General features: G+C 41.9%; 1 protein-coding gene across 1 annotated transcript in view; it reads right to left on the bottom strand.

Moving 5' to 3' along the window:
• Positions 1 to 23839, bottom strand: part of tmem65 (transmembrane protein 65) — a 39305-nt gene that overhangs the window by 14883 nt on the left and 583 nt on the right.

Genomic DNA, 23839 nt, shown 5'->3' on the forward strand with positions numbered 1-23839 from the left:
AAACTTTATGTGACTTTTGAAAGCTGAAGCGATGCGTAGGCCTCTCCACAAGTGATTTCTTGTTGCCAGTGGCATTTAGGAAAGATTAGTCTGCCTGGGACATCAGCCTTAATATGCTACAATTATTTTAATAAAGACAAGGTTTGTGGACAGGGAGTCTTTAGGGAAATGGCAAATTCAGAGCATTTTATCTCCCCAGCAATTTCAAGCTCAGCCATCATTACTCCCACATTCATTTCTATCTGAACAGACAATTATTACCTGAAATGTGCATTTTGCAGGCAATTCCAATAGAAATTATTATTTAGTAGATGATCCTGAATGTTCTGAGCCCCTAAGCTGGTTTGTGTGCCATTGCACTAAGTGCAAATTCGGCACTTATACATTCAGTGTATGTCTAGTATGTACAGTATGGCAGTCAGGGCTCCAGCAGTGGGACCCGGGATACATGAATATAATGTAAATTATATTTTTATAAACAGTACTTGATGATGTCATTAGTTATAATCGATGCTTAGTGATGTCCCGTAATAAAATATGAAGATATGAGAAGTCACCTCGAAGACCTGTTTAAAAGTGTTCAGCCTTCAGCCTCATACTCTTATAGGGTCAAGGGATTCCTCTTTGATTTATAATATCCTTATATTTGACAATTGGGGGTACATTATTCATTATATCCAGAAGGGCTAAATTATGACGTTTTTGCTGCTGATAGCACCGGTTGTTAAGATTTCTGGGAAAAGTGTTGTGATGGAGATCCAGAAGGAGTTAATATGATCCTGCAGCCTTGCTGTACAGACAAACCCAGCCGACTGGTACTTTTTTGAGTTCCTCTGGGCAACGGCAAGTGAAACACACGGGGAGAACGCTCTCCAGCCATAAGCACCTGGAACATACGATTGGGATTCTCAGAAGGGATTGCCTAATGTACTGAGAGGAGAAGCTTGAATAGGCTCCAAGCAGATAATGGATGCACTGTGGCACTGTGCTGTACAAGAACATTTTAACATTTGCATGGCTGGTAATAACTGTAACCACAGTCTACTAGACTTCTTCTTTGAGTCACCTTTAGGCTGATGGCCCATGGGGTGAGTTAAGTTGCCCGCAATAGATCTCTACTACCACGGGTGACTAACCGTTCAGAAATGCCTTTCCTCTGGCACTGGCGGAAAGGCCCACGAATTCCGAAGTCGAACAGTTTTCTCCTACTGGCAACTTTGTACGATTTCGGAGCTGAAGCGATGCGTAGACCTTTGCACCGGTGACTCTTATTATTGCCAGTGTCAGCTTATGCATTGGTGTATGGGGCCCTCCGACAGACCTACCCAACTGATATCCAGCTGAGTCAACCAGATGTTAATCAGGCAGGTCTGGTTTTCCCTTCGGATCATGAACCTCATGAGCTTGTTGATGTGGCCCTCACCTCCATGGTCACCAATATTGTGATCCAATCCTTTGTCCCTATCACCCACCTTAGTGGGAATATCGGGGAAAGATGTTATTTTGGTGACCTCCCCAAACAAGTGGATCTTATAACGTATGGCCAGCTTAATATGCAAGACGAGGGCAACGATATGGGTAATTGCAAGTACTGTCATCTTGTTATGGTTAAAAGCATGTGGGTCAGACAAGTGGACAATAGGGAGAAAGCGAAATCAGTAGAAGACCAACATAAGGAAAAGGGAAAAACATTATATATTTAGAGCTGTCACATTACATTTTCTGATTTGCTAAAGTTTAAATGCCTGTCGGTTCCAGACTGAGCCTTTTCATCTAACCATAAATCAATAAAGGTTTAGCAAAAGGATAAAAAAAACTTACAGGTGGCAGGTTGGATTTCAGCCTCTCTCATCTGGGCTCAATAGCACCCCTGCTTACACAATGGGGGTTGATCAGGGACAGACTCAATCCAAGCACCCTGAGAGGCTGAATCCTTTATCACTAATATGGGCATAAGCGGAACAGTTGGGGGGGGGGGCAAGGGGTTTATACTGACTGTAATCTTTTATTAGCATCCATATAATGCCATGAATCACTGTGGCTTCTTCTCAATAGCTACAAAGCACTGCCAGCAGCCCATAACCCAGGGTACAAAAGCACACCTGTCCTGGTTTCAGTGGATCATGGAAATAGGACTCGGTGTGATGATTACAATTGCTTTATCTCCTAGATTTGTCTAGATGAGCCTTCAAATACAGAAATGAAAAATGATGGGGATTAAGGGGAACACCACCCACACACAACTTAAGCTTCTTAAAAAGAAAACATAATTTTTGCAATATACATCAATTAAAAAATATGCAGCCTTTTCATGATGTTTAATATAATAATATGGTTTGGAACAGTTGCCTAACCCCCGCCCCCTGTTCCCCTGCTGATCTGGCTGACTACTTTGTGACTCAAATAAATGTAACAGTAGTCGCCTGTCCTCAGCCTGCCTTCAGCCTGCCTCCTCCCAATCCCACAATTCCCTGCTGCACACGTGATGTCAATAAGGAAAGGAACATCCCAGTGCAAAGCATTGTGGGTTATGTAGTTCCTGCAATTGGCCATCTCGATCAGGCGGGTTTGATTTTTCCATTTCCCCATGCCGACGGCACCAATGCCCGCTGTTTTAATCCGATTGTTTGGCCCTAGGGCCACTATTGCCCAATATCCGATATTACCCACCCGTAGGTGGGCATACTGGGAGAAGATCAGCTTGCTTGGCAAATGAGCGAATCTCACAGTGTATGGCCAGCTTAGTGCACCAGGGGGCCCTATAAATATCATCAATTATGTACTTTTGTTTTATAGTTACAAAACTGATAAGTGTCTATCTTGCAAAGGTTCCCAATTAAGGGTGGCACTAGAACCGCGGCCTTTCCTGGCGCTATAATGGCATAAATACTCCCCAAACTCTGGGGGTGCCCTCTTCCCTAATGCCCTGAGGCAACACACCTATACCCCTGGATCTGCCCGTTTGTACCCAACACTACTCCAAAGTCACATTGTTATTTTGGTGCTAAACCATTAGCAGAGTGCAGAAGGGAATATCCTAGTGACAGAGAGAGGGGTTTATATATGCCTCTGTATGAACAATAGGGGCCAACGCTTCTTCCCGGCAGAACAGACGCCGTGCAGAAGGCAGAGCCGGGCCAACGTTCAGCTTTCCCTGCACCAGCAGAATCCAGAAATAGAAATCTTTCATCTTATTAGGAATGGCGGCTGCTCGGATCACGTAGCGGCTTGAACTCAGTTTCAGCCTGGGATGGGAGACGTGTGCAGTCACCTCAGGAACAGAGAAGAACAATGAAGCAGAGCCCCTGCTTTCTGCTGTGAGTTTATTGCCCATCAATCTTCCCCTTCCCAGTAGCAATTTATTTGAAGAACCGACTTTTGTTCGGCACTAAAATCATTCTTGTTTTCCCGTTAAAGGAGCAATATATGCACAACTCTGCCCAACATGAGGGTTTGCCTTGAAAATTCATTGTGTTTGCAAATAAAAATAGCTTGAATTTTTGTTATTTGATACACAACAGCAACATTGAACTGTACTTGATCCCACCTATTTGGTTAATAGGAGCAATACTAGAATTACCGTTCCCAAGTTAACACACTGTATAATGAACTCCTTCTAATCTGTAAATCTGAGACACAGGCAGCAGCTGGCCAGGGATGGTTTATACAGTGCTGCGAGGGGGTAGGGGAGTGTAAGTATATAAAAAATGCAAGGACCTATTAGCATTTTATAACAAAAACACCCTGTATAATGAACTCCTCCTAATCTGTAAACCTAAGGCACAGGCATCTGTAACCTTGACCAAAGCTTGGACCATAAAGTGGGACTTGAACTTAATCATCTGAAAACTACTGCACTGCACAGTTCTGATCACAGCAATGAAGATAGATTGATTTGGTAACACTGCCCTAACCCAGTGATCCCCAACCAGGGGCAACACGTTACTCCCCAACCCCTTGGGTGTTGCTCTCAGTGCCCCCAAACCAGGGAGTTATTTTTGAATTCCTGACTTGGGGGCAAGTTTTGGTTGAATAAAAACAAGATTTCCTACCAAATAAAGCCCCTGTAAGCTGATAGTGTGCATAGAGGCTGCCTAATAGCCAATCACAGCCCTTATTTGGCTCCTCCATGAACTTTTATGGTGCTTGTGTTGCTCCCCAAGTCTTTTTACATTTGACTGTGGCTCACGAGTAAGAAAGGTTGGGGAGCCCTGGTCTTACCCATCCAGATAACACACAGGTCTATAAATCAGTGGCAGGCTGGCCTTAAGGTGGCCATACACGGGCCGATTGTAGCTGCTGATATCGGCCCCTTAGACCAATTCGGCAGCTTACAGGCCCGTGTAGGGGCAGCAATGACGGGCCTGCCCCACAGATCGGGGACCGTATCGGCTCGTTGATGTGGCCCCTGAACCCCATAGGTGGGGATATCGGGAGAAGAACCGCTCAATTGGCGACCTCCTCAAGCGAGTGGATCTTAACGTGTATGGCCACCTTAACTGTTGGCCAAGTTATAGATGAGCTACACAACTATTTCCCCACACCATGCCCCATAGTGCCACTCAAATAGCGCTATACATAAAGCCGTATATTCCTGCCATACAGTACCATAAACAGCTCATAGCACAAGTTCTGCACGAAAATGTTTTATAAACCTCAATAAATATGCCCCTAAAGCTTAAATGTAAATACATAATAAGCCAGTACATAATCTGTGCCATCATGCAGTGGAGCTTTTCAAGTCACACTGGAAAGCCAGTTGCCAAACAAGGAGCCGACGGACACTAGCCACACTGATAGCCAAAGTGCCACACACACACACACACAGGTGTAGCTATACCATCGTGCCAACTGGTTCCTGAAGGTAACTCATGAGTCCGGCTTTTCTCGTACAGGTGGGTTTTAGGATATCGGGAGGCTGGAAACAATTTAAAACATACATTTTGGAATTATTTTTTCAGCACATTATATGTGGTTTGCTTTGAGCGCAGTGTGTGCGTATTTGTACTAAAAGCAAGATGTTTATCACCAAATATTAATAGAGAAAAAAGGCAATAAAATGAAGCAGCGGTTATCCTACTGATGCTCTCAAATGCCAACTGCGGGAGCCAATTAATTTCATTTAATTATGTCTGGTGCTGTGCTGATCCATCATACCGACGGGAACCTGTAAGGGCCAGACCCGCAGGGCTTAAATAATACTGAGATTCTCATATATAACCTTATAAACAGTGTTTGGCGGGAACACCAACGGACAATAACGTGAACGTGTGGGACACCCCCCCAAAAATGAAAATGTGATGACATCAGACAATACATGTACACAATCAACCCCAAACTCACGAAATACAACAAATAATATAATAAAGAGATCAAAATAAACGAAACAGAAAGTGCTAATGTGGATTGCCAACAAGAAAGAAAACAATGTAACTTAATATAAGTAAGGAACATATTAATAAAAAGAGCGAGATAAACCTGTGTGCCTACATGGTAGGATAAGGGTAAGTGATTTGGTAGCGCTAATCATAACCGGGTAATGGTCCCTTGTTAGGCGTTATTATTAAAATAAAGACAAGTAAATGTCCCGAACATTAGAGCTTGCTATGCCATAGCCACATATGCCACATATGCCATAGCAAGCTCTAATGTTCGGGAGATTTACTTGTCTTTATTTTAATAATAACTCCAACTATAATAATATCACTCCAACTTGCAGCGCAGCAGTAAAGTGTGACTGAAGTTTATCAGATCACATGGCTGTGGCACCCTGTTGCAGTAGTAGAACCCCATACATTTTCCAGTGGTCCAGAAAAAAATGGTGCTAAATCCAGGTATATGTAAAATCAGGGCTATGCATTATATATTTGTGTGACAAAAGAAAAAAGAGAAATGAAAGGTAAATCAAGGTATATTAAACTGAGGTTTCACTGTAGAATGAATGACAAATGAAGATGTGAATTGTTTGAGTTTCTAATTAGCCCCATTACCACCCCCCCTCGCAGTTGTCCCTTCCCCCAATCCATTTAATACTTCTCTCCGGCTGTTATGTACATTCGTTATGGAGATGGGTGAGAACAATCGCTTGTACAATGTACTTGTCACAAATCTTCAGCGCACAATGTGTCGGGCTTTATGGTTTTAAATCAAATTAGCATTGGTGTGAAATCCAGACTCCATGAAGGAGCGAGGGAACTGCTGAACCGTGACCTGCTCTCCATGAACGGAAATATTCCTGTATTACAGCAGCCAGTGTGGGCTTTGGTACCGTCCAGCCATACTTTACAGAGAAAGAGAATCAGGAAACCTTTTTACATTAATTGGCGATATGAAGCTTTCGGACCATTACTTTCTTTTTCCCAATCCCCCATTAATCAGTGAAATGGCTAGCTGGATCCCATTTCTACCCCACATTAAGGTACTATTTTTATTACTGGGGTGCATCCCTAATTATTACTGACTGTAACAGTTGTATCTATTCCAAAGAGCTAACAATCTAGGGCTGCTGTGGCATAAGTTATTCTTCATTTTTCAATTTTGGTGGTTTCTGAAATATTTATATTTTGTGCTCTGTAATAATCCGGCTTGGTGTTCCACCTGCTACTGTGTTGTCAGATGATATGGTTTTTGGCTGCCAAGATCATTGACCCTGGCAAACAAACTGCATTTTTATTTGCAGGGTAGAAAGAAGCAAAACAGGAAAACTATTATAACACCATAAAAAATAAAGAACAAAGACCAAATGCAAACTCGCACAGAATGGGTTTATCTATAACATACTAAAAGCCGGTATCAAGGCGAATGTCCCTTTTAAAAGGAAAAACATACAGTATTTCTAAGGTGGGCTACTGAGAAATGAAAAGTAAATAATTCAATCCCTCAAATTAATCGGAAGAAGTACTCTGTCCCAATGAAACAATAGAATTTTGGTGCCACATCAGACCCGCAGCAATAGGCAAACTGTAGCACAGCAAACTATACATGGGGGCATCTAGGTTGGCAGAGCGGCTCCGGGTAGTGCCAGTGTGGCCTCCCATAGAGGGGACTACGTCAGCCCTCAGCTCTGGTGGTGGATAAATGCCCTTTAATACAAGATACCTTTTCCCCTCCCTTTTACTTTTGCAAATGAACAGTCTTCTAGGTTTAAGTACAATCCATCGAAAATTGAAATCGAGCTGTCAGGAACATTCCAATTAGAAACAAATTGGGCAAAGAACTGAACAGAAATGTATGCAGAGCCTTTCTGAGGGTTGATGATTTATATTCTGGGAAGCCTATCATTTTAATGTTTTCTTAGAAAAAACAGACTCATTGGAGCTGTCTACTTTACACTTCCAGGCATGGGCTATATATACACCCAGGCACAACTGAGACATGCAACAGTGAGCTCTCTCTCTAGAGAAATTAAAGGGCCAGTAACAATAAAAACAAAATTAAATTATTTTATCCCACCTTCCTATTTATTTCTATGCTGTATATGGGGAAATGTGCTGTACTGAATGCCTGGTCTGTATAGGGTTTCTGTCTTGATTTTTATGGGGAACTTTTTATTTCTAAATTATACTGTTTACACAGCAAATAATTCCCTCTGCCATTTAACATTTTATTCTTGAACCAACAAATGTATTTTATCTGTAATATTGGTGTGTAGGCGCCATCTCAGTGCATTGTGCCTGAGTCTGAGCTTTCAGCCAGCGCTACACATTAGAACTGCTTTCAGCTAACCTATTGTTTCTCCTACTCCCATGTAACTGGAGGAGTCCCAAGCCAGACTTGGATTTCTTACTATTGAGTGCTATTCTGATACCTACTGGGAGCTGCTATCTTGCTCCCTTCCCATTGTTCTGCTGATCGGCTGCTGAGTGTGAGGGGGGGGGATATCACTCCAACTTGCAGCGCAGCAGTAAAGTGTGCCTGAGTCTGAGCTTTCAGAAGGAGCCAGCATTACACATTAGAACTGCTTTCAGCTAACCTATTGTTTCTCCTACTCCCATGTAACTGGAGGAGTCCCAAGCCGGACTTGGATTTCTTACTATTGAGTGCTATTCTGATACCTACTGGGAGCTGCTCGACTGTTGAGTGTGTGGGGGGGGATATCATTCCAACTTGCTGCGCAGCAGTAAAGTGTGAGTGAAGTTTATCAGAGCACAGGTCACATGGCTGTGGCACCCTGGGAAATGAAGAATATGGCTAGCCCCATGTGAAAAACAGATTACAATGCAGGATTCTGCTGGGGAAGCTCTTTTAACGGATGGGTTTGGAAACAAACACGTTTTCCTATAACAGTATACATACATTTCTCAGTTTTGCTGTACCCATCAGTTGCCTAAACCAGTGATAGACAAGATGTCAGGGGCCTCATATGTAGTTCCTGACTCCTCAAAAGTAGACCTGCAAACGCCCCTAACACAAGATGCTTTCCTTACTACTGGATATCAGAGGCTGAGAGATGGGCACAGATGGGAGGCTGATGACAAATGACTTACTATGTGACTTATGTGTCATCAGTCCCCGAGAGTAAAGTGAAACGAGTGTGCGACATTGCAAGGCACCGTAAGATCAAAAGCCGCCGGACACCTGAGTGTCCAACATTTTATTCCAAAATGCAGGGTTTTATGAAGTTGGTGATGAATAGTTCTTGCTTACAGAGATCATCAGAAGCTCAGCGGTGAGCGTTAAAGGGCACCTATAATCCTATGATTGCTTCCCCCACCAGAGGTGCAGGCTAATAGAGCCCAAACACCGGTTGGGGGAAACAATAGTCTTTCTTTAAAAAAAAAAAATAGCCCATGAAGTGCTAGGCTGCCCACACAGGGAGCTCCCTCCCTATGCAGACAGCCCAGCACCGGTGGGAACAGTTAAAATAAAACTATTGTTTCCCCCACCCGGAAAGTGGGCTCTATCAGCCAGCACCTCTGGTGGGGGAAGCAATAGATTCTATGAAGGCCTTAAAGGGGGCAATGGTTGTGGAGGAACTTGCTGAAAAGGTTTAGCTGTTTTTTAACAGTCGGGGGCTACTTTTCCCCTTATATTTTACAGCTGTCAGTAAGGAACCAGCACACACAAGCAGTGGGAAGTGTAAGCTTTTGGCTGCATTTTCATTTTATTCCCATCCCTTCATGTGGCAGGTATGGCTGCCGGCCAGTCTTTCTCAACCAGTCGACCTACTTTATATACCGGCACCATCTGAAAGTGAACAAAATAGTGCTCAGTGAGCACCAAGCAACAGATCTATGAATGGAAGGGATGGTTACCCTGTTTTTCTGAATGAGATATTTCTTTATCAATGCTACAGATGTATGGGTATATAAAGTGCAGGATAGGGCAACGATGATGAGAATTTGCTGAATTCTTACTTACAGCGACCCCTGGGTATTAAGTAGACGGGTACAGTAAGGCAATTTGCCATTTTTTTCTCTGCAGCTATTCAAAATCAATTGTTATACCAGTCAAATGAAGTCTAGCTAGTGGTTGGGATATCAGCAATGAACCTGCCATTCCTGCCAGTCGCCCAATTAGCAAATCTGGATGGATGGCTCCTTTCACTTGTGCCTTCACTTATAAACATGTGGTGAATAGGTACAGGCAACTCCACTGAAACGTTCAGTCCTTCATTTCTCCATTGCTCGGTTGTACACCAGATCCAAGATGGCAGTCACATCCTTTATATTAAGCAGCCACCCAGTCAAAGAATGTTGGGGCACCAAGCACCAGAGCCTGGAGAGGACTCCCTTGAGGTCTTCTTAAAGGGATTCTGTCATGATTTTTATGGGGCACTTTTTATTTCTCTCTATTATAGTGTTTACATAGCAAATAATTCACTCTGCCATTTAACATTTTATTCTTGAACCAACAAATGTATTTGTAGCTGTAATATTGGTGTGTAGGCGCCATCTCAGTGCATTGTGCCTGAGTCTGAGCTTTCAGCCAGCGCTACACATTAGAACTGCTTTCAGCTAACCTATTGTTTCTCCTACTCCCATGTAACTGGAGGAGTCCCAAGCCAGACTTGGATTTCTTACTTTTGAGTGCTATTCTGATACCTACTTGGAGCTGCTATCTTGCTCCCTTCCCATTGTTCTGCTGATCAGCTGCTGGGGGGAGGGGGATATCACTTCAACTTGCAGCGCAGCAGTAAAGTGTGCCTGAGTCTGAGCTTTCAGAAGGAGCCAGCGCTACACATTAGAACTGCTTTCAGCTAACCTATTGTTTCTCCTACTCCCATGTAACTGGAGGAGTCCCAAGCCGGACTTGGATTTCTTACTATTGAGTGCTATTCTGATACCTACTGGGAGCTGCTATCTTGCTCCCTTCCCATTGTTCTGCTGATCAGCTGCTGGGGGTGAGAATATCACTCCAACTTGCAGCGCAGCAGTAAAGTGAGTTTATCAGAGCACAGGTCACATGGCTGTGGCACCCTGGGAAATGACAAATATGGCTAGCCCCATGGGAAAACAGATTACAATGCAGGATTCTGCTGGAGAAGCTCTATTAACTGATGGGTTTCATATTTTCCCATGACAGTATTCTTTCAAGGGGAACCTGAAAGCCAAGTGAGTACTGAGAATATAAACTTCTCAGATGCCTTACAACTAATTTTGTTTTCTGGTGATATCAAAGCACAATATATTTTGTCTCTGACAGACGCCTTTTTTGTAACTAATGATGGTTTCTATAATATACATAGTTACATTTCCAATGAAAAAGCAGATAAATGTAGGAGTGCAATGTTTCCCTAGCGCTGGTGTGTATTTCAGTTGCATCAGGTACCTGGGAAGTGGATGTTACTGCCCTCTGGCAAAGGCAGGATTACTATAATGCTAGATATAAATAACTCCGCTCCGGCACAGATCTTGTGTACAACACATCAAGCCTCGCACTTTCAGCTCAGGAACACTTGATGCTTCTGGAATCACGAGGATCAAGTGATTCTAAATAAAGACAATTGGAAGTATTCTTTTTCCCACATACCCATGGACTGTGCATTTGATATAACGAAATCCATCAGTGCTCTGTAGGTATCGGTCTAAAACATGATACTCATTGGGAAATACCCAACAGCACCATGATGCCTCAGCAAATCAAAAGGCTTTAGGCTTTGAGCTGGCCCCATACCTGAAGAGCCTCTCGTTTAACAGGGTTCCCAGGGCCCAATTAGCCATAATTCAAGCAACTCGGGAGCTCAGAGGTGACGAGACTAATGTACAAGGGAACATGTGAATTTGCTGACACAAAGGTGATGATAGGTTGGTATTTACAAGGGAACGTTAGACTTGATGGATCCCAATCTCAGCAACTTCATACCAAGAGGTCTCAATATAGATTCAAGTCTAACTTATGTTATGGGACTTTGAAGTCGAGGAACACAAGTTGGCAGCTATTAAAGTCTTAACTTAATCTGCCACAAGATACCTGGACTGACTGCCCTTCTCTTCTCTTAATACATACACAGCAGCCATTTATATTACTATAACTTCCGGTAACTTATAACCTTATAATACACAACAAATCCTGTGAATTATATCCTTTTAAATGGGGCTTGGTGATATAATCAGTTATGTTATTTTTGTCACATGACTCACTGAAATGTGTGTTATAAGAAATAATATACCCCTTTTGTTAAATATGACAATATTAATGGAGATATAAAGGCAAAAAAAACAATATTGCATGTACTGCTTGTAAACCTAAAAAGAATCACATTTGCAACGTACTTCAATTATAAATTTGTACCGTTTCTTTAACATAACTCGTGCTTTTGTATGGTCATGGCACTTCTCAGTGTCTTATAATATTATTACATTTTACAACATTTTACATAATTCATTATATAAACACCTCATTTATGCCCAGTTTGTTTGGGGTATTTTAACTATATTTCCCAGAATTCTCAAGCAGCTAGTAATGTATTGGGCTATTTGGAATTACCAGGAGCTCCAGGCCCATATAAAAGCACAAGGCCTAGCTTAAGCATTCCTCTTTAAGCCAATCCCATAGGATAGCTGCCAGACCCCTAGGATAGCTGCCAGACCCCTAGGATAGCTGCCAGACCCCTAGGATTGCTGCCAGACCCCTAGGATTGCTGCCAGACCCCTAGGATTGCTGCCAGACCCCCTCTGCAAAACAAGTGAAATGTTCCACAGTATAACGTATTTTTCCTCTCACAGAAACACTGCAGTCAGGCACCTCCGATGCCAAAATTCCATTGTGCAGGCGTAACCCGCTTTGCTCTGTATCTGCCCAAGCTGCAAATTCCTAAAATTCGCATTAGCAGGGAATGAAACACATCGGCTAAAAGCTCAGTTCTTTATGTAATTGTTTTATTCAGGCACATTTAAATAACTAATGATCCCTATTAATCATCGCTCCTTTATCGGAAGATAAAAAGTAATAAATCTTTCCTTATTCTTTTTAATACAACACAAAAATAGAATGGATATAGAATGCTCCCCCCAACAAGTAAAGGTGGCCATAGAGGGGCAGATTTCAGCTGCTGATTCCAGCCCTTCAGACCAATTCAGCACCTTATCGGCCCTTGTATGAGCACCCACTGACAGGCCTACCCAACAGACATCTGGCTTAAAATTGTCCTGGATTGGGCAGGTTTGATTTTTCCATTTGCGCGAGCCCACATCGGCTTGTTGATACAGCCTTTGGTCCAACAGTGCCAATGCCCGCCATTTGATTCGACCGTTTGGCCTTAGGTGGGCATACTGGGGAAGATCCACTCATTTGTTGACCTCGCCAAACAAGCGGATCGCAACGTGTATGGCCACCTTTACAATAAATACAATACAAAAAACAAAGCACATGAAATTCCAAATAAACTGAGCAATACATAATATCACCCATGAACTGGTAACGAAGAATGAAATGTAATACACATGGCACACAATGCTTAATGGGAGGTGCAGACTGGGTGGAAGGTGGCCAAGAAGGTTTTGTGATCGACACATTTCCACCACAGCACTGGAGACCTCACATGGATGGCATAAAGGAGATTTACACACAAGTAATATATACAGGTATGGGACCCATTATGGTTTAATGGTTAAATGATTCCCTTTTCTCTGTAATAATAAAACAATACCTGTACTTGATCCCAACTAAGATATAATTACCCCTTATTGGGGCAGAACAACCCTATTGGGTTTATTTAATGGTTAAATGATTCCCTTTTCTCTGTAATAATGAAACAGTAACTGTACTTGATCCCAACTAAGATATAATTACCCCTTATTGGGGGCAGAACAGCCCTATTGGGTTTATTTAATGGTTAAATGATTACGGTATGGAGATCCAAATTACAGAAAGACCCCTTATCTGGAATACCCTTGGCCCCGAGCATTCTGGATAATGGGTCCTATACATGTACTACAGACCTACATTTACTTGCAGTGTTTCCTCTAATTTCTTTATGGCCATGTGTGCACTTTAAAAAAATATGATGTGCGCAGTACAAAATGTTTATTGTGTGCGCTGGTCTCAGAGCTTAGAGGCAACAGTACTTGCCACCCCGGAGCAAAAGACTCGACCAGACCAAGCAGGTTTGATCAACAGACTTGAAGTTACTAAATACAGAATTAGCATTAAAATATCCCAATCGGAAAAGAATAGGGCCTTTTGAACCCCATTACTATTAGGAGGAAAGAAGTAAAAATGTCACTTCTACCTGTGCTTCAGAAACCGCTTCTCCCTTAGTTTACCATGATGGGGGCACTAAGTGACATAAGCCTTGGGTTAACTTATTTTGTGACAGCACAGTACAGGTATGGGACCCATTATCCAGAACACTCAAGACCTGGAGTTTTCCAGATAAATGTTAACTTCAGAAAAACCACAGTTTTTACAAATAAGCTGCTGCATAACCATGGAGGCAGCCATTCAAGCTGAAATTGGGCTAGGGGGCACATGGCTACGTAGATGATAAATAATCACCCCCAGTCGGTCAGTGTTGGAGGTCCGACACTGAAGTTTAGTTCAGAAATTACAAAAATTAAATTAAAAAAAATCCAGAATGACCAAACTTTACAAACAAATCTGGGCCAAGGTATAAGAGCGTACCGAAGTCTAGAACAATGGCTGAGACTGTCATTTCAGTACTGTACAATGAGAACTGAGGGGAAAAATATCATTAAATTTACAAGAGTGCTAATAAAGTTCATTATGTCATCTGGATTCCATTCCCACACACAGAATGTAGTACAGGTATGGGATCCCTTATCCGGAAACCCGATATCCAGAAAGCTCCGAATTACGGAAAGCCTGTCTCCCATAGACTCCATTATAAGCAAATAATTCAGATTTTAAAAATTGATTTCCTTTTTCTCTGTAAAAATAAAATAGTGCTTTGTATTTGATCCAAACTAAGATATAATTAATCCTTACTGGATGCAAAATAATCTTATTGAGTTTAATTAATGTTTTATTGATTTTTTTAATAGACTTAAGGTATGAAGATCCAAATTACGGAAAGACCCCTTATCCGGAATACCCTTGGTCCCGGGCATTCTGGATAATGGGTCCTATACCTGTACCGTTAAATTGTTATTTAAGGCTGCCAACATGCCCTTTGCCCTATGTTCAGAGCATGATTTATATAAAGTACATGTATTTTTGCATTTATTGTGCATTTACTGTTATAATCAATATTAATATTTAACACACCCAATACATTCTACGGTTCTAATTTACTTTTAGCAAGAAAATATAAAATAGGTTTCAGAGCAGCCAGTACATATCTGTTATGGGAGCCCGGTGTCAAAGCATTACGGGTGCCCCAGGGGAAGGGCCTCGGTCCAAGTCACCATCTGCAGCCTGATGCCAGGGTAAGGGAATCCAGAGTGCAGTGCCAGAGTCCTGAGCTCAGAGCAATAATTATCTTGTGTATGAGATGGGCACCAGCGTACGAGTCAGCCTGACTGTATGGGCACCGGTGTACGAGTCAGCCTGACTGTATGGGCACCGGTGTACGAGTCAGCCTGACTGTATGGGCACCGGTGTACGAGTCAGCCTGACTGTATGGGCACCGGTGTACGAGACAGTCTGTCTGTATGGGCACCGGTGTACTAGTCAGTCTGTCTGTATGGGCATCGGTGTACTAATCAGTCTGTCTCTATGGGCACCGGTGTACGAATCAGTCTGTATGAGCATACAAGTCTGTCTGTATGGGATTTAGTATAGGAGTCAGTCTCTCTGTACGTACCAAGGTGTACAATCAGTCTGTCCGCAAAGGCATCTGTGTATTAGTCCGTATGGGCAATGATTTACCACTCTGTGTATCTATGAGTATAGGTGTACTAGTCAGTCTGTCCATAGGTGCATCAGTGTACAGTTTTGTCTGTCTGTATGGGCTTCAGTGTATGAGTTAGTCTGCCAATGATGGCAGACGGTACAAACCGTAAGGGAACCTGAGTATAAGTCTGTTAATTCAGCCTAGTGAATGTCACAAATGAGCCAAACAATATGGCAACTCCACATTATAAATAGGTGTGAGTGCAGCTGCAAAGATATTGTACATTTTCTAAAAATGCATAAATCCAGCTCTGAGCTCTTATCTTTCAATACTGAAGAAAAAATAATATATTTATCCATTTATTTATTGTTCTACAAGGATTTATAAATTAGTATAATTTCTGAATTGTTCTCAGAAATATAGGGTTGTGCTCATTGGTCACGTGGCACGTTCTGCCGGGGCAGCCACACATATTTGTGTATAATAGGATAGAGGGGGAGCTGCCAAACCAGCACAGAGTAATGAGTCTATAGCTAAATGATTTAATATTTTCGCCTATTTTTACTAGGCACTACATCATTTGGACTACAAGTCTCACACATGGCGCTGTCCTTCAAATACAGAACATCTCTTCTTTTTTTAAAATCGGCAATTTATCTGTTTTTCCTTCAGATGAATCGTAATTTTTAACCTATTTCTGTAAATTTCCTACATGCACATCTGTCTCAAGATAAACTGACAGTTGCATCCATGGAGACGACTTAAACAATCCTGGTAATTATTGATCCCCTTTGTCAAACCAGGTTTTCATTAGATGCCGGTGTTTGCCCACGGTGACTATTAATAACCATAGCGTTGGTGCTTGTGAGAAGATAATAGAATCAAATCACTTGTCTGAGGGGAGCGGTGATGCTACAGACAGAATTGTCACCCTATTTTCATTTAACCAACTGCTAGAACTGTCATGGCTGTCACACTGGCCTCTCTCCATTGTCCAATCAGAACCCAAGATGGCTGATATGAGCCTGCCAGACGCTTCAATGAATTCACAGATGACAATCTATTGGCAGAACAAGCAATAGCTTTGCCTTCTGTTACAGACAATTAATGTTTCCCTCCCTAACCCAAGGGACCATCCTTTCCTTATTCAGGGTCTCGGCCGACAAGAATAATTCCAATACTGCACCATGCTCGCAAAGCTCACCTCTTGTGTTTAGTAATGTTTAACTGCCCCCAGGAATAAACACTAAAAATAACATTTTAACTAATGAAGTAAAATGTAATTCAGTGCAAGTTACCAATATAGATTCAGTTGTTAATAGTAAATGTAATTGAAAGCAGTATCTTTTCTGTCCCTTCCTCCACTGCTAGTTCTGACCATTGTCCCATGTCTGCCAAGAAATAGAATTCCTCCATGTTCCATGAAAATCTAACCATAAGAGGGCACTATTTCATGGCCAGGTTAGCTCATTAGAGCAATCATGGCTGCCTCCATTGATTTAAATAAACACAAATATGCAGACAGCGGGAGAAAATAATCTACGGTAGTATGTTTTATTCAACATGCTTTGAAAAATGAAGCTAATACAAACCTAACATGACAAGGAACACATTCACCATGCCCCTACTTTTCTCCATTGCCTGCTTCTAAACGCAGCCCAAATACAATATACAACTCCTTATCTATATATGAGACCAGTCTCCTTACATTAAATATGCAAACACTGGTGTATCTTGGCCATTTCCCCTCCGCTTTGCTCATTCTATGGCCATGGTTTGACCTGTTCCAAATGGTGTAAATGAGTTACCAGCAGAGAAGAGCCATATTTTGCTTTAATATTTCAGCAGCAGCAGCTATTAGATTCCTTTAGCTTCTGCTCACACACTGTGTTCCCAAGGGCTATAACTGGCAATAATGGCCCCCTACTGCACTCACTGTACTGAGTCAAAGACATACCCACTGCGAAGAAATAATACTGAAAAGAACTTTATTTTATTAAACAAAAAAAGCCACACACACACACACAAGATCTGCTTGTCTGTCCAGGTGTGGAGAGAATGAACACTTCTCAGTGGGTCCTGTGCAGACCCCCTTAAAGGGCATTAAGTTAAAGTTTATCGCAGAATAACTTTGCAATTGGTTTTCATGATTTATTTTTTATAGTTTTTGAATTATTTGCCTTTCTCTTCTGCCTCTTTCCAGCTTTCAAATGGGGGTCACTGACCCAAAAACTATTGCTCTGTGGGGCTACAATTTTATTATTATTGTTACTTTTTATGACTTATCTTTCTATGCAGGCCCCCAACTATTCATACCCCCATCTCTCATTTAAACCACTGCCTGGTTACTAGGCTAAATAATACCCTAGCAACCAGATAGCTGATAAAATACCAAATGGAAAGCTAAACAAAAGCGAAATAACCGAAAAACCATTAAAAAGACCAGTTGCAAATTGTCTCATTGTCTACATCAGTGCTGTCCAACTGGCAGCCCGCGGGCCGCATGCGGCCCTCGACCCCCCTCTGTGTGGCCCCCCACCTGTCTGGCTGCTTTGATGGTTTAACTTTGTGTAAGCTTTAAATGGTATCAGTACTGAGATTAACTGGTCCCCTGATTGGTTATCACCTCAGATTCAGGCTGTAATCCCCCTGTATTGTTTAAACATGTAATCCCCTGTGTTGTTCACACCTTTTTAATCCCTGCATTGTTCACCCCCTGCAGTGTTCACATCTCAGGCTCAGGCTGTAATCACCCACATTGTTCACCTCTTCACACCTCAGACATTGTATGTACTACCTGGCCTATTCTGCCTGTGTATAGACAGCATAGGGTAGGCAGAGTATGGCACATAGGCAGCATAGGGCAGGGAGGGTATGGCACCCACAGGCAGCAAAGGACAGGCAGAGTGCTGCCTGTGTGTGCCATACTCTGCCTACCCTATGCTGCCTGTGGGAGGTGAACCTGGAAGGGGTTTGTTCTGGGAGTTTAGCCATTAAATGGTCCCTAAGGTGTGTAATTATATGCTGGGGGTTGCTGTGCTATCCACACACATGACATAATATAATTCTTTAACATATGAATGATGGTTGATATCCCTGCAGCAACCATTGTGATAAAATGGGTGTGGTTTGAAGTGGGTGTGGTTTAAATGGGGGAGTGGCCAAAACTAGCTTCCATTAGCGGCCCTCCACCATGTATGCGAGAGAAATTCAGGCCCTCGGCACCGCAGAAGTTGGACAGCACTGGTCTACATATTAAAAGGTAACTTAAAGGTGAACTACCCCTTTAAGAGACCCGGATTCCAGGAACCCTGATGAGCTATTGGCTGGGAAGTATGTCACCAACAACTAAGATGCTGAATATTGGTCAGGTTGGCAAATTTCTCCGTGTATGGCAAGCAAAAAAAAAAATAGTCCCTCTAGCCAAAAACTATTTTTTGCATAATAAAAGAACTTTCCATTACACATTAAACAATGAGTTGTCTTTTAGTTATATGTAACTGTAAATAAAAGCAGAAAAAGCTCTTTACATTCTCTGCACTTCGGGTTCTGACTCCTGAAACAATGTTAAAGCTGGTTATAAGACTTGGAGAAGAACTGACCCCTGCTACATTGGTTTAAGAGTCAGAACCAGAGAAGAGAAAGATATTGCACAAATACTGCATTCGCTTGCAGCTACAGTTACAAATAGCTTTACAACCACAGACAATCTGTAAAAATGTATTGGGAAGTAGGATTAAGATTACATTTTCTTTCATTATTCAGTGGGTAAAATTCCCTAATCCGCTGCTTCCCATAATGAACTATGAGTTGCATAGAAAAGGGCATGAACGTAAATGCAAACAAAATGTTGCTTCTTTATGCGTTACTGGCAAGACCTCGCTTATTGCACACTTATAGACTCCCCAAAGTGCTGTAGATATAAAGTGAAAGAAAACACCAAGACCATAATAACATCCTGCTTGGCCAGTAACTGTTGGCTTTTACGGACTCGTGATTCATATTTCATATCTTTAGGGATCTGGAATGTACAAATTCCTTCCGCCTTACACATGGATGCAAAGAGTTCTCTGTTTTATTTATTAACTGGTTTCAGCCAAAGCCTACTATTGATCTGCAGGGCTACCGAGAATAACAGCAGTCAGAACCGGTCACTATTAAGAGCAACATCGCAAGACTTTCCTTCTCTCACTAACTCAATTTTCTGCCGACTGTGTAGTCAGGTCAAATAAACAGCAGATGGCACTGTGATTTCAAATTCACTCTATTAAGCCTTTTGCTTAGCTCCTGACATATCAAAATAAACTGAGAACTTATTATGGGATTTCAAAATCCTGCAAAACTGGAATAAAAGGCTTGTGCTGTCCAATTTTAATGGACGGTGAAACCTTACTGTACTGTAGTTAATTAGTCTGAACAAATCATGATGCAAGTTGGCACTGGCATTGGGCAAAAGCAGAAATGTCTGTATGTGACTGCTATTTTTACTGCTCTCTATAGAGGCATTTCATGTATATACCCCTGCCAGAGGCACGCAGTATGGCAGCCCCAGCTTCTTTCCAATGTAAATGAGTAGAAAGAACTTTTAGTGCAAACAGTGGAATAAACCAAGTTCAGAATTCAGTTCATTTTAGCACTTTTTGCAGAATTTATCGGAATCCCAAAAGTTCAGCTGATGCGAATATAAAGTCAAGTGACGACTAAATATGATATTTTTTGTTTGCAGATCGTGCAGTTATTTTTATATGTTTCAAATCTGAATATGAAAAAATGGGTTCAGAAGTAGATCAGTATATTATTTGGCCATTTTAAAAAAAATTATGGATTTTGAAGATTCCTATAGGAAACTATGCCCTCGTATATATTGGGGAAATGCAAAGATTTTTTTAGGTACGACAGTGCAGGCATGTGGGGAATTGAATATCTGTGCAGGAGTTTGTATAATCTACAGTAGATATGTAGAATAAACAAACAAAAGGCAATATAGGCAATTATGAATAATACATGGTGCTGGTTTAACTTGGGGCTAAAAATGATCATTAGCTGTAATAATGGTCTTTTTTACTGGAGCTCCCTATAGATCCTCTCAGGTCCCTGTGGGCATGTCCTAACGGTCCCTGCCAGAAGCACAGTAGGAGAGGAATAGCCAATAACAGCCCTGCAGTCACACAAGCAAAAGACTTGTTTCAGTTCCCTATCAGGGATTGGTTCCTATTCTAAGAAGGCAGCTGGAAGTGAAACAGATGGGCGGGGTGAGTAGGGTTCTGGGGGAATTTTTCAATAAATAAGATAACCATACTTTTTATTTTAATATTTATTTTTTCAATTATTTGCCTTCCCCTTCTACATCCTGCCAGCTTTCTGTGACCTTATAATATTACTACTTTTTATTTTTTATCTTTCTATTCTGGTCCTCTCCTATTAATATTCCCATCTCTCATTCAAACCAATCTCTGGTTGCTAAGGTAAACAAGATCCTAGCAACCAGACAGCTGCTGAAATTCCAAACTGGAGAACTGCTGAAGAAAAAGATAAATAACTGAAAAGCCTCAAAAGAAAATGCCAACTGCAAATTGTTTCAGAATATCAATGTCACCCCTTGTCACTAATAAACAGGTTGAGCAGTTTTTACTGACCAGTCTGACCAGAGCAGGCAGGACATCACAAGTAAATCAATGTGTCTGTTTATAATCTCTGCACTTTTGGTTGCGACTCCTGAGACACAGTAGCAGAAGCCACCTGATTAACAGATCTGAATGAGAATAGATTGTTGGGGTATCAGGTAAGCAATTCAATTCACGGGGGGGGGGGGGGCATTTATAAATTGCCACACCCCAGTTTTCCCAGGACACTTGATACTTCCAGTCAGCAAGAATGCTTCAATACAGGTTCTGAGGATCGTGGGAATGTGAAAGGTCCCAGGTACGGTGCCCCTGCCCTTACAGGTCTTGGGTGTACAACATGCTGACTAACCAGTCTCGGAAATTAATTGCACGTGGGTGTGTATCTGTGAGCCACGGACGGAACAGAGGCCGTATATACACACAGATACCGGTTCATTTCTGTTTAAAGGAACAGTTCAGTGTAAAAATGAATATGGGCAAAACAGACAGACTGCGCAAAATCAAAAATATTTGTAATATAGTTAATTAGACATCTGCCCACTTCTGCCTTTATAGATTACATTTTTGCCTAACATAATAGCCAGAACTCTACTTTCTCCTTTACAGCTCTCTAACCTTTTAATTGTCAGTTATGGTGGCCATACAAGCTAAGATCCGCTCGCTTGACGATTGAACTATAACTATGGGTATAGGCGTCCGTCGGATCAGGGACCACATCAACGAGCCGATGGAGTCCCCGATCCAACTAATTTTCAAACCTGCCCTATCGAGATCTGCCCGATTTCAGGCCAGATGTCAGGCAGGCGGGCCGTCGTTAGTGCCCATACACAGGCCAATAAGCTACTGAATCAGTCTAAAGTACCGATATCAGCAGCTACAATCGGCCCGTGTATGGCCACCTTTAGTTTGTGAGCATGCAGGTCAGATTCAAATGCAAACTAACTGAACAGTTATGTTCTATGTGGCCCCCCTAAAGTCACTGACTAACTAAGAGCTTAGAGAGCTGAAAGCAGGAAGTAGTGTTCTGGCTATTATGTTAGACATCTGCCCACTCCAGCCTTTATATATTACATTTTTGCCTAACTAACTATATTGAAAACATTTTTTTATTTTGTGCAGTCTGTCTGTTATACCCAGTTTCATTTTACACTGTACTGTTCCTTTAAATGCCCCCCATATGCTCACCCACTGTAGTCAAAAATATTGGCCAAATGAAATCCTGGCACGCGTCTGAAAAACTGTGTACCTAAGCAATATGGCAGCAAGATTTGTCATCCTCTGCGCTGTCTTCTTCCGGAGACTCAACTACATGTGCAGGAAACAAACAGCGCAACACATATTCTATTCCCTTATCCTATAGCACAAACACATATTCTCTTCCTTTATCCTACAGCACCAAGACATATTCTCTTTCCTTATCCTATAAACACATATTTTCCACCCCTTCATCCCGTTATTAGTGTAAGGCCACTTTCCCTAATATATCAGCCCCCTAAGCCTGCCAGGGGATCCTGGTAGTTGTAGTTCAAGCAGAGCTGAAGGTTTGGCATAAAGACTTCAGTTATAAAAGTGCTGCTCAGACATGAACACTTCCTAGTTACAGCAGAAAACTCCCAGAAACAGTAAATGGCTAAAAATAAATCCAGCTAGGAAAGAATTAGCTGGCATTGTTGATTCATGGCGAGAGGCTTCGGAACAGAGAAGCAAACGCTGCCGACCTATGAATCACTGCTCACACTGCAGACTGACTCTATTATATTCCCAGGCACATGATGGCATCTCCCTGCTGCCACGGAATTAAATACATAATCAGATATAAAAATAACAGCAAAGGGTCCTCATCCGGAACATGGCAACGGTTACCTGCTGAGGGGTTACCTATGTCTCCGGATACAGCGGAATAATTGGCCAATAGGAAGTTAATGAGAGGAAGGGACACAAATGACAGTGATGCTGCAATTATTATAGGGCCACTAGAACCTGCTATAAAATACAAGGCCTATGGTGGTTTTGGCAGCTGGCAGTTAAAGGGGATATAAACCCTAAAAATAACATGTTGCATGATGAAATAAAATGTAATTCTAAGCAACTTCATTAAAAAAAAAAGTTATTTGTTAACGTAACTGCAATTCAAACAACATGACATTGAGTGTCCCTTTCTGCACTGCTGGTTCCTCTCTTGAAAAAATGTAGCAGAGCTCAACGCTGCATTCTTTATAACAGGTCTGGAAATCAGAAGGATGTTGCTACACTGTTTCATAAGTAAAAAACCATCAGAGAATTAAAAAAAAGCCAGACAGAAATTGCAATTAATACCAGTTTTGGGTTTGCATTCCCTTTAACAATGTTATATGAACATTGCTGGCCCTGGCCAATTTATATTGGGAGTACCGGGCAGTTACAATGGTTACAATGGTGTCCCAATGGACTGCAAGTTTGGACCATAATGGTTCTGCTATGCCTTATTTTAAAGAGACTAAGCGCAACGGAATCTCCTGTTGTGCCATTACCAGATCTACTCAGCTGCACACTGAAGGCACAAATGCCCCATCTATAAGGGCAACAAGCTACCAAATGCTTTTATGATATACCAGATGTCCTCCTTGCAGTCTAGCACCCCAGGGCTGCAGTTCAGCAACAACCCAATTCTACACAGTCCTATTTATAATGATCTTATATAAACATCAATGACAAAAAAACTTAATTTACGCGTATGCCATCCCACCAGCGATTTACATACTTGCCGGTGGGATGGTATTTCACGAATATTAGTTGCCCCCGACAAGGGAGATTTGTCGCGGGTGACTAGTCTCCCCTTGTGCCAGAGCCCTAAGGGTGAAGACACACAGAACTACTAGAAGCAGCTACTTGTCACGGCTACTAAAAAACACAATGCTGATCATTTACTGATAATTGTCTGTACGTGTGTATTAGCAGAGGCAATTCTCAGTATTGTCTATGGAAGGGGATTTTCTAGCAT

This window comes from Xenopus tropicalis, chromosome 6 (assembly GCF_000004195.4).
Source record: "Xenopus tropicalis strain Nigerian chromosome 6, UCB_Xtro_10.0, whole genome shotgun sequence".
NCBI classification, from domain to species: domain Eukaryota; kingdom Metazoa; phylum Chordata; class Amphibia; order Anura; family Pipidae; genus Xenopus; species Xenopus tropicalis.